General features: G+C 39.4%; 1 non-coding gene across 1 annotated transcript; it reads left to right on the top strand.

The window, feature by feature from the left end:
- The first annotated feature begins 9,359 nt into the window (after nt 1–9,359).
- trnar-ucu (transfer RNA arginine (anticodon UCU)) lies at nt 9,360–9,433 on the top strand. The gene has a single exon. It is a non-coding gene; the product is annotated as a tRNA-Arg (tRNA).
- Nucleotides 9,434–11,576: the final 2,143 nt, after the last annotated feature.

Genomic DNA, 11,576 nt, shown 5'->3' with positions numbered 1-11,576 from the left:
CATAATAATGTGTTAATTCCACGACTAGATATATCGGTATCAGTTGATATCGGAATCGGTGTCTCAGATGCTGCTGTTGAATACGAGGATTAGAGAGTGTTTAAAAAAGATGGCGCTGTAAGTCAAGTCGTGCGCCTCAACAAGCTCCTCCCCGATTGGCCGCTCGCTTCCTTGCCTGCCTCCGGGCCGGGTCTGACCTCCCACTGGGCCGCGTAAGAGCTGCTGCTGCACCTCCTCAGCAGTGTGAATAAAAAGCAGGTGCAGGTGTAATGGCCGACCGCACTCTGTTTGTGCAGCGTAACTAACTTCTACCGCGGGGACTTCAAGCAAACAAACATGCTCTGCTTATGCTTCCGCCTTAAAGGGTTTCATCACAGCTTGTTTGTGGCGAGACTTAAGCCAACATTCAGAGAAAACATCCAGGGATTTTATTTTAATGAACCTTTCAGGGAATAATGTGAACATGTAGGCAGTATCTATGAAGGTGTTGAACTCAATAGGACTGCTGTGATTCCAGGTTATCCTTGAAAGCGGCGCCTATAGCAGAGCTGGGAAGATATTTTGACTCTGGGGGCCACATTGAGAGAGAAAAAATGTGTCTGGGAGGCCAAGGTGTATGTGTGTATAAATGATATGTACCGTATTTTATGGACTATAAGTCACAGTTTTTTTCATAGTTTGCGACTTATACTCTGGAGCGACTTATGTGTGAAATTATTAACACATTACCATAAAATATCAAATAATATTTTAGCTCATTCACGTAAGAGACTAGACCAGGGGTCACCAACCTTTTTGAAACCAAGAGCTACTTCTTGGGTAGTGATTAATGCGAAGGGCTACCAGTTTGATACACACTTAAATAAATTGCCAGAAATAGCCAATTTACTCAATTTACCTTTAACTCTGTTATTATTAATAATTAATGATATTTACACTTAATTGAACGGTTTAAAAGAGGAGAAAACACGAAAAAAAATGACAATTAAATTTTGAAACATAGTTTATCTTCAATTTCGACTCTTTAAAATTCATAATTCAACCGAAAAAAAGAAGAGAAAAACTAGCTAATTTGAATCTTTTTGAAAAAATTGAAAAAAGAATTTATGGAACATCATTACTAATTTTTCCTGATTAAGATTAATTTTAGAATTTTGATGACATGTTTTAAATAGGTTAAAATCCAATCTACACTTTGTTAGAATATATAGCAAATTGGACCAAGCTATATTTCTAACAAAGACAAATCATTATTTCTTCTAGATTTTCCAGAACAAAATTTTTAAAAGAAATTCAAAAGCCTTTGAAATAAGATTTAAATTTGATTCTATCCGGGCGGTATAGCTCGGTTGGTAGAGTGGCCGTGCCAGCAACTTAAGGGTTCCAGGTTCGATCCCCGCTTCCGCCATCCTAGTCACTGCCGTTGTGTCCTTGGGCAAGACACTTTACCCACCTGCTCCCAGTGCCACCCACACTGGTTTAAATGTAACTTAGATATTGGGTTTCACTATGTAAAGCGCTTTGAGTCACTAGAGAAAAGCGCTATATAAATATAATTCACTTCACTTCACTTCACTTCTAGATTTGCCGGAAAAATTTTTTTTGGAATTTTAATCATAATAAGTTTGAAGAAATATTTCACAAATATTCTTCGTCGAAAAAACAGAAGCTAAAATGAAGAATTCAATCAAAATGTATTTTTTATTCTTTACAATAAAAAAAAAAAAATTACTTGAACATTGATTTAAATTGTCAGGAAAGAAGAGGAAGGAATTTAAAAGGTAAAAAGGTATATGTGTTTAAAAATCCTAAAATCATTTTTAAGGTTGTATTTTTTTCTCTAAAATTGTCTTTCTGAAAGTTATAAGAAGCAAAGTAAAAAAATGTATGAATATATTTAAACAAGTGAAGACCAAGTCTTTAAAATATTTTCTTGGATTTTCAAATTTTATTTGAGTTTTGTCTTTCTTAGAATTAAAAATGTCGGGCAAAGCGAGACCAGCTTGCTAGTCAATAAGTAACATTTAAAAAATAGAGGCAGCTCACTGGTAAGTGCTGCTATTTGAGCTATTTTTAGAACAGGCCGGCGGGCTACTCATCTGGTCCTTACGGGCTACCTGGTGCCCGCGGGCACCGCGTTGGTGACCCCTGGACTAGACGTATAAGATTTCATGGTATTTAGTGATTAGGAGTGACAGATTGTTTGGTAAACGTATAGCATGTTCTATATGTTATAGTTATTTGAATGACTCTTACCATAATATGTTACGTTAACATACCAGGCACGTTCTCAGTTGGTTATTTATGCCTCATATAACGTACACTTATTCAGCCTGTTGTTCACTATTCTTTATTTATTTTAAATTGCCTTTCAAATGTCTATTCTTGGTGTTGGGTTTTATCAAATACATTTCCCCAAAAAATGCGACTTATATACACTAAATATGTCCTTATTTTTTAAGGAAAAGCACTGTACTTTTCAATGAAGATAACTTTAAACTAGTCTTAACTTTGAAGAAATACACTCTATACATTGCTAATGTGGTAAATGACTATTCTAGCTGTTTTTTGGTGCAATATCTACATAGGTGTATAGAGGCCCATTTCCAGCAGCTATCACTCCAGTGTTCTAATGGTACAATGTGTTTGCTCATTGGCTCAGAAGGCTAATTGATGATTAGAAAACCCTTGTGCAATCATGTTCACACATCTGAAAACAGTTTAGCTCGTTACAGAAGCTACAAAACTGACCTTCCTTTGAGCAGATTGAGTTTCTGGAGCATCACATTTGTGGGGTCAATTAAACGCTCAAAATGGCCAGAAAAAGAGAACTTTCATCTGAAACTCGACAGTCTATTCTTGTTCTTAGAAATGAAGGTTATTCCACAAAATTGTTTGGGTGACCCCAAACTTTTGAACGGTAGTGTATGTTTTTTTCCTTCTTTATTATGCATTTTCGGCCGGTGCGACTTATACTCCGGAGCGACTTATAGTCCGAAAAATAGCTGTAAAAACCTGCTGTACAGTATGTGTGTTTGGGTCCCTTTTTTCCAGGAACACTAATACCATTTTTGATTGATTGATTGAAACCTTTATTAGTAGATTGCACAGTACAGTACATATTCCGTACAATTGACCACTAAATGGTAACACCCGAATAAGTTTTTCAACTTGTTTAAAAGTCACAATGTCCGATAGAGTGCTAAAAATTATATGACAGACCACCTCAAAAATAAATAAATTGAATTTTACAGTTTTTTACTGAATGGGACACCCAAAATGTACATTTAAAATAAAGAAAGTGGGATTTACAATATTAACTATGAACAATAAAACACTGAATATTAACAACATATGTTAATATGTTGTCAAATATTTCCTGTATTATGTATTATTACTTTGAAGTGTTTAATATTACAATTTTTATCCTGTAAAGTGTCTTTGAGTACCCTGAAAAGCGCTATACCAAACAAAATGTATTATTATTATTGTATAGAATGGATGTCGCTCCTCTTTTACTTCAAAGACCAGCTCCTCGGTAGTTGTGTATCTTTTACAATCAAGCAAAACACACCAAAAATGCAATGAAAAAACAGCAAAATATGAATGCAAAGGGTAATAAACATATGTTATATTATCATGTTGTCACGGCGGGGTCGTTCTCCCAGGAATGCTGAACGGACTACTCCGGACGACAGCGTGAGGTAGGATATGATTCCTCTTGTTATTTCCACCTAAAGTGTTGGTTGCACTTTATGCAAATAAAATGTGAATGCATTGTTTACTTTCTTGTGTGCATCTATAATTTATTTGTGCATAATTCCCAGACAAGAAATAACAGCAACAGCATCCAGTATATTTTCACTGTCACACAGATTGATTTTTTATTTATTTTTTGCTAAAAAAAAAAACCTTACTGAATCGATTTTAACTCACTGTATTGTTTCGGGTCATATTCTAGATCATCCCTGAATCATATCGGCAACCACAAATATCAAATCGTTAAAACGAATCGTTACACATGACTAATACATTTATTCATAATCATTGCAACCTTGTGTGGGATCAATGTTAATGTGTTTTTTAAGGCTTTTTAATTTGTGGAAAAATTGCGGGGGAAATATTAAAAAAATTAATTAAACAAAAGTAATTGACTAAAAATTTCAGGACCCTCCCTGCAGTACCTCTGCAATGTTTGTAGACCTCTGGTTTATAGATTGACATGCTGTACATCAACGGATGTAATGAAGAACATCAAGTGAAGGCACATCATAAATCAATTTTCCACTGAAGGTGACACACTACAACAGGGATCCCCAAACTTTTTGACTCGGGGGCCGCATTGGGTTAAAAAAATGTGGCCCCTGCATATACAGTCATGGTCAAAAGTTACCACAGAACTTTCCTCCAGAAGGTCTTATCTTTGTCCATGTGATGTCAGATGAAACAAAATTTGAGCTGTTTGGCCACAACACCCAGCAAGATGTTTGGAGGAGAAAAGGTATGGCCTTTAATCCCAGGAACACCATACCTACCATCAAGCATGGTGGTGGTAGTATTATGCTATGGGCCTGTTTTGCTGCCAATGGAACTGGTGCTTTACAGAGAGTAAATGGGACAATGAAAAAGGAGGATTACCTCCAAATTCTTCAGGACAACCTAAAATCATCAGCCCGGAGGTCGGGTCTTGGGCGCAGTTGGGTGTTCCAACAGGACAATGACCCCAAACACATGTTAAAAGTGGTAAAGGAATGGCTAAATCAGGCTAGAATTAAGGTTTTAGAATGGCCTTGCCAAAGTCCTGACTTAAACGTGTGGACAATGCTGAAGAAACAAGTCCAGAAAAGCAACACATTTAGCTGAACTGCACCAATTTTGTCAAGAGGAGTGGTCAAAAATTCAAGCAGAAGCTTGTGGATGGCTACCAAAAGCGCCTTATTGCAGTGAAACTTGCCAAGGGACATGTAACCAAATATTAACATTGCTGTATGTATACTTTTGACCCAGCACATTTGCTCACATTTTCAGTAGACACATAATAAATTCATAAAAGAACCAAACTTCATGAATGTTTTTTGTCACCAGCAAATGTGCTCCAATCACAAAAAAAACAAAAACGAGTTGTAGAAATGATTGGAAACTCTAGACAGCCATGACATTATGTTCTTTACAAGTGTATGTCAACTTTTGACCACGACTGTATATATGAATGAATTAAATGAGTTTATTTCGGTTATATAATCAACCATTGTGTGTGATCAATTAAACAGCACAGATTATACATATTAACAAACATACACACACAAAAAGAAAAATAAATTATATATATATATACTGTGTATATATATATTTATCACGCACTAATTGACTAAGTAAAAGAGCACTGTGGCGCAAGCGCGATGATTTCACATTATCAATTGGAAATTGTATTTTTAGACAATATGATTTGCCTGAGTGGCTAGGAGACCTCGAGAGTAACAAGCGGTAGAAAATTGATTAGAAACGACACATTAAAAAAAATATATATATATATACATATATATATATATACATATATATATATATATATATATATATATATATATGTATATATATAATTTTTTGTTTTTACTTGGGACTTCTTGCAGGCCAAATTTTGGACGCTGGGGGGGCTGTAGTTTGGGGACCCCTGCACTAAAATATCAAAGGATGCAGGGGCCATTTTGATATCTTTCATTTTGATATATTGTGTGTGTGCGTTTTGTGTTGTTAGCGTCAACAATTCAACTAACACAATTACATTGTTTGGTCTTTTATTCTACATGTGGTTTGGGCCACACTTTGGCCTATAAGACCCTACATCTCATTGTTCATTTTCAGTAAATAAAATAGCTGAAATCATTCTTTGGAATTAAAGGCCTACTGAAAGCCACTACTAGCGACCACGCAGTCTGATAGTTTATATATCAATGATGAAATCTTAACATTGCAACACATGCCAATAACTTATAAAGTGCAATTTTAAATTTCCCGGGGAACTTCCGGTTGAAAACGTCTATGTATGATGACGTATGCGCGTGACGTCAATGGTTGAAGCGGAAGTATTCAGACACATTGTATCCAATACAAAAAGCTCTGTTTTCATCGCAAAATTCCACAGTATTCTGGACATCTGTGTTGGTGAATCTTTTGCAATTTGTTTAATGAACAATGAAGACTGCAAAGAAGAAAGCTGTAGGTGGGATCGGTGTATTAGCGGCTGGCTGCAGCAACACAACCAGGAGGACTTTGACTTGGATAGCAGACGCGCTATCCGACGCTAGCCGCCGACCGCATCGATGATTGGGTGAAGTCCTTTGTCGCGCCGTCGATCGCTGGAACGCAGGTGAGCACGGGTGTTGATGAGCAGATGAGGGCTGGTGTATAGGTGGATAGCTAATGTATTTAGCATAGCTCTGACGAGGTCCCGTAGCTAAGTTAGCTTCAATGGCGTCGTTAGCAACAGCATTGCTAGGCTTTGACAGGCGGCACAGCATTAACCGTGTAGTTACAGGTCCATGGTTTGGTTCGGTGTCTCCTGATAGTAGTATTGTTGATCTGCTGTTTATCCTTCCAGTCAGGGGCTTATTTCTTTTGTTTCTATTTGCATTTAAGCACGATGCTATCACGTTAGCTCCGTAGCTAAAGTGCTTCACCGATGTATTGTCATGGAGATAAAAGTCACTGTGAATGTCCATTTTGCGTTCTCGACTCTCAGGATATAGTATCCGAGGTGGTTTAAAATACAAATTCGTGATCTACAATAGAAAAAAGAGAAAGGTACAAGGGCTCATTGGATTCCACACTAAGTTACGGTCAGAGCGAAAAAAGATACGTCCTGCACTGCACTCTAGTCCTTCACTCTCACGTTTCCTCATCCGCGAATCTTTCATCCTCGCTCAAATGAATAGGGTAATCGTCGCTTTCTCTGTCCGAATCTCTCTCGCTGCTGGTGTAAACAATGGGGAAATGTAAGGAGCCTTTCAACCTGCGACGTCACGCTACTTCCGGTACAGGCAAGGCTTTTTTTTATCAGCGAGCAAAAGTTGCGAACTTTATCGTCGATGTTCTCTACTAAATCCTTTCAGCAAAAATATGGCAATATCGCAAAATTATCAAGTATGACACATAGAATGGATCTGCTATCCCCGTTTAAAAAAGAAATTTTCTTTTCAGTAGGCATTTAAAGGCCTACTGAAAGCCACTACTACCGACCACGCAGTCTGATAGTTTATACATCAATGATGAAATCTTAACATTGCAACACATGCCAATACGGCCGGGTTAACTTATAAAGTGACATTTAAAATTTCCCGGGAAATATCCGGCTGAAATGTTGCGGTATGATGACAAATGCGCGTGACGAAGTCAGTATAACGGAAGTTATGGTACCCCGTAGAATCCTATACAAAAAGCTCTGTTTTCATTTCATAATTCCACAGTATTCTGGACATCTTTTGCAATTTGTTTAATGAACAATGAAGGCTGCAAAGAAGACAGTCGTAGGTGGGATCGGTGAATTAGCAGCGGACTACAGCAACACAACCAGGAGGACTTTGTTGGAGCGCTAGCCGCGCTAGCCGGCGACCTCACCTTGACTTCCTACGTCTCCGGGCCGCCAAACGCATCGGGTGAAGTCCTTCGTCCTTCTGCCGATCGCTGGAACGCAGGTGAGCACGGGTGTTGATGAGCAAATGAGGGCTGGCTGGCGTAGGTGGAGAGCTAATGTTTTTAGCATAGCTCTGTGCGGTCCGGTTGCTAATTTAGCTTCAATGGCGTCGTTAGCACAGCATTGTTAAGCTTCGCCAGCCTGGAAAGCATTAACCGTGTATTTACATGTCCACGGTTTAATAGTATTGTTGATTTTCTATCTATCCTTCCAGTCAGGGCTTTATTTTTTTTATTTCTATATGCAGTTAAAGCACGATGCTCTTACGTTAGCTCGTAGCTAAAGCATTTCGCCGATGTATTGTCGTGGAGATAAAAGGCACTGAATGTCAATTTCGCGTTCTCGACTCTCATTTTCAAGAGGATATAGTATCCCAGGTGGTTTAAAATACAAATCTGTGATCCACAATAAAAAAGGAGAGTGTGGAATCCAATGAGCCAGCTTGTACCTAAGTTACGGTCAGAGCGAAAAAAGATACGTCCATCACTGCCTCTCAAATCGTTCACTGTAACGTTCCTCATCTACGAATCTTTCATCCTCGCTCAAATTAATGGGGTAATCATCACTTTCTCGGTCCGAATCTCTCTCGCTCCATTGTAAACAACGGGGAATTGTGAGGAATACTAGCTCCTGTGACGTCACGCTACTTCCGCTACAGGCAAGGCTTTTTTTTATCAGCGAGCAAAAGTTGCGAACTTTATCGTGGATTTTCTCTACTAAATCCTTTCAGCAAAAATATGGCAATATCGCGAAATGATCAAGTATGACACATAGAATGGATCTGCTATTCCCGTTTAAATAACAAAAATTCATTTCAGTAGGCCTTTAGCTGCAATAAGAAACATATGTTTAATGTACCCTAAGATTTTTTGTTCAAATAAAGCCAATAATGCAATTTTTTGTGGTGCCCTTTATTAAGAAAACTACCAAAAAGTATCAAAATAATTTTGGTACCGGTACCAAAATATTGGTATCGGGCCATCACTACTTTGTGTAGTCTGCTGTGGTTGTACGGTGCAGGACGCAGTGGATGAAACTGCTGCGCGTGCATGGGAAAACATGTCCGCTTATTAGTTGTTGTTGTTGTTATTGGTCAAAAACCAGCACTGGATCCTGTTATCTTCCCCCCAATTGCATTATTAATATGCTTGTCAGCCTGGATGGATGCATTCTCCACTGCTGGGTTTGGAAGTGTGCTGTAAAATAATACACAATCACTGCCAGTGTGTGTGTGTGTGTGTGTTCTCTTCAACGTTATTTGATTGTGTTGCTTTTTATGCAGCTCTCGTTGTTCTGCTCTTGCCAAGGGAAAGTAATTAAGATGCAACTTTGAGTGGGTTTTTGGCTTGATATTTGCGCGGATTCGGCATCACGGCGCCCGCCTGTGTGTAATCTCAGCTCCGAGGCAGGTGAATGCATCGTTGTTTGGTTTGTTCCATGCCCGCTGATGCTTCTAAACTGGTGTCTGCTTTAGTGAGGTCCCCGAGAGGGACAAGCGGTAGCAAATGGATGGGCGTAAAAAGGCCGCTAATGGATGCGCGGCGGCAGCACCCCCTGCAGGCCGGCGGCCGCCTCGCCGCGGGGTTGTGGTGCTGATGCTGAGGGATGCTGCTGTGCAGAGGAGGAGGGGGTGGAGTATAAACCCTCTATTGATATTTCTCCTCCCGCCTCAGTCTCTGTGGCGCAATGGAATAGCGCGCTGGACTTCTAATCCAGAGGCTCCGGGTTCGAGTCCCGGCAGAGATGATGCGATTGTGGCATTTTTGGACGGTGAGAAAAACAGGCATCGGTTATGTCCCGCGGCTTCATGGACTGGCGTGTGTTAAGCCCTTCAACAATACATGATGCAAGCCTAAAAAAAAACCTCATCCCAGTTTTTATGGTGGACGCCCCGAAAAAAGGGAGCACCCCAACCCATCTTTGAGCATAATCGGCTTCGATATGCAAATGTTTTAAAGCGTCTCCAGTTGCATCTCCCAGTGCAGCCTTTGTGCTCCGCTCCTGTCACTAAATGCTTCCTGTGCATCACCTGAGGGTGGAAGAGGGGGAAAAAAAGCCTTTTCCACACTGCAAAAAGTCAGTGTTCAAAAACAAGGAAAAAAAATACAAACCCTGTTTCCATATGAGTTGGGAAATTGTGTTAGATGTAAATATAAACGGAATACAAAGATTTGCAAATCCTTTTCAACTCATATTCAGTTGAATGCACTACAAAGACAACATATTTGATGTTCAAACTCATAAACTTTATTTTTTTTTTTGCAAATAATAATTAACTTAGAATTTCATGGCTGCAACACGTGCCAAAGTAGTTGGGAAAGGGCATGTTCACCACTGTGTTACATGGCCTTTCCTTTTAACAACACTCAGTAAACGTTTGGGAACTGAGGAGACACATTTTTGAAGCTTCTCAGGTGGAATTCTTTCCCATTCTTGCTTGATGTACAGCTTAAGTTGTTCAACGGTCCGGGGGTCTCCCTTGTGCTATTTTAGGCTTCATAATGCGCCACACATTTTCAATGGGAGACAGGTCTGGACTACAGGCAGGCCAGTCTAGTACCCGCACTCTTTTACTATGAAGCCACGTTGATGTAACACGTGGCTTGGCATTGTCTTGCTGAAATAAGCAGGGGCGTCCATGGTAACGTTGCTTGGATGGCAACATATGTTGCTCCAAAACCCGTATGTACCTTTCAGCATTAATGGCGCCTTCACAGATGTGTAAGTTACCCATGTCTTGGGCACTAATACACCCCCATACCATCACAGATGCTGGCTTTTACACTTTACGCCTGTAACAATCCGGATGGTTCTTTTCCTCTTTGGTCCGGAGGACACGACGTCCACAGTTTCCAAAAACAATTTGAAATGTGGCCTCGTCAGACCACAGAACACTTTTCCACTTTGTACCAGTCCATCTTAGATGAGCTCAGGCCCAGCGAAGCCAACGGCGTTTCTGGGTGTTGTTGATAAACGGTTTTCGCCTTGCAGAGGAGAGTTTTAACTTGCACTTACAGATGTAGCGACCAACTGTAGTTACTGACAGTGGGTTTCTGAAGTGTTCCTGAGCCCATGTGGTGATATCCTTTACACACTGATGTCGCTTGTTGATGCAGTACAGCCTGAGGGATGGAAGGTCACGGGCTTAGCTGCTTACCTGCAGTGATTTCTCCAGATTCTCTGAACCCTTTGATGATATTACGGAGCGTAGATGGTGAAATCCCTAAATTCCTTGCAATAGCTGGTTGAGAAAGGTTTTTCTTAAACTGTTCAACAATTTGCTCACGCATTTGTTGACAAAGTGGTGACCCTCGCCCCATCCTTTTTTGTGAATGACTGAGCATTTCATGGAATCTACTTTTATACCCAATCATGGCACCCACCTGTTCCCAATTTGCCTGCACACCTGTGGGATGTTCCAAATAAGTGTTTGATGAGCATTCCTCAACTTTATCAGTATTTATTGCCACCTTTCCCAACTTCTTTGTCACGTGTTGCTGCCATCAAACTCTAAAGTTAATGATTATTTGCACAAAAAAAAAAATGTTTATCAGTTTGAACATCAAATATGTTGTCTTTGTAGCATATTCAACTGAATATGGCTTGAAAATTATTTGCAAATCATTGTATTCCGTTTATATTTACATCGAACACAATTTCCCAACTCATATGGAAACGGGGTTTGTAGTTTCAAGCATGTTTTACTCAATATAGGTCATCAAATCTCAGCAACAAGCTGTAATATCTTACTGAGATCATTTAGGACCAAAACACTTAAAACAAGTAAAACACTCTTAACATAAAATCTGCTTAGTGAGAAGAATTATCTTATCAGACAGAAAATAAGCAAATATCACCCTTATTTGAGGTATTTCATCTTACTTAGATT

The sequence above is a fragment of the Entelurus aequoreus genome, linkage group LG16, assembly GCF_033978785.1.
Source record: "Entelurus aequoreus isolate RoL-2023_Sb linkage group LG16, RoL_Eaeq_v1.1, whole genome shotgun sequence".
NCBI classification, from domain to species: Eukaryota; Metazoa; Chordata; class Actinopteri; order Syngnathiformes; family Syngnathidae; genus Entelurus; species Entelurus aequoreus.
The sequence above is the reverse complement of the archived record's forward strand: the minus strand, read 5'-3'. Positions and strand labels throughout refer to the sequence as shown.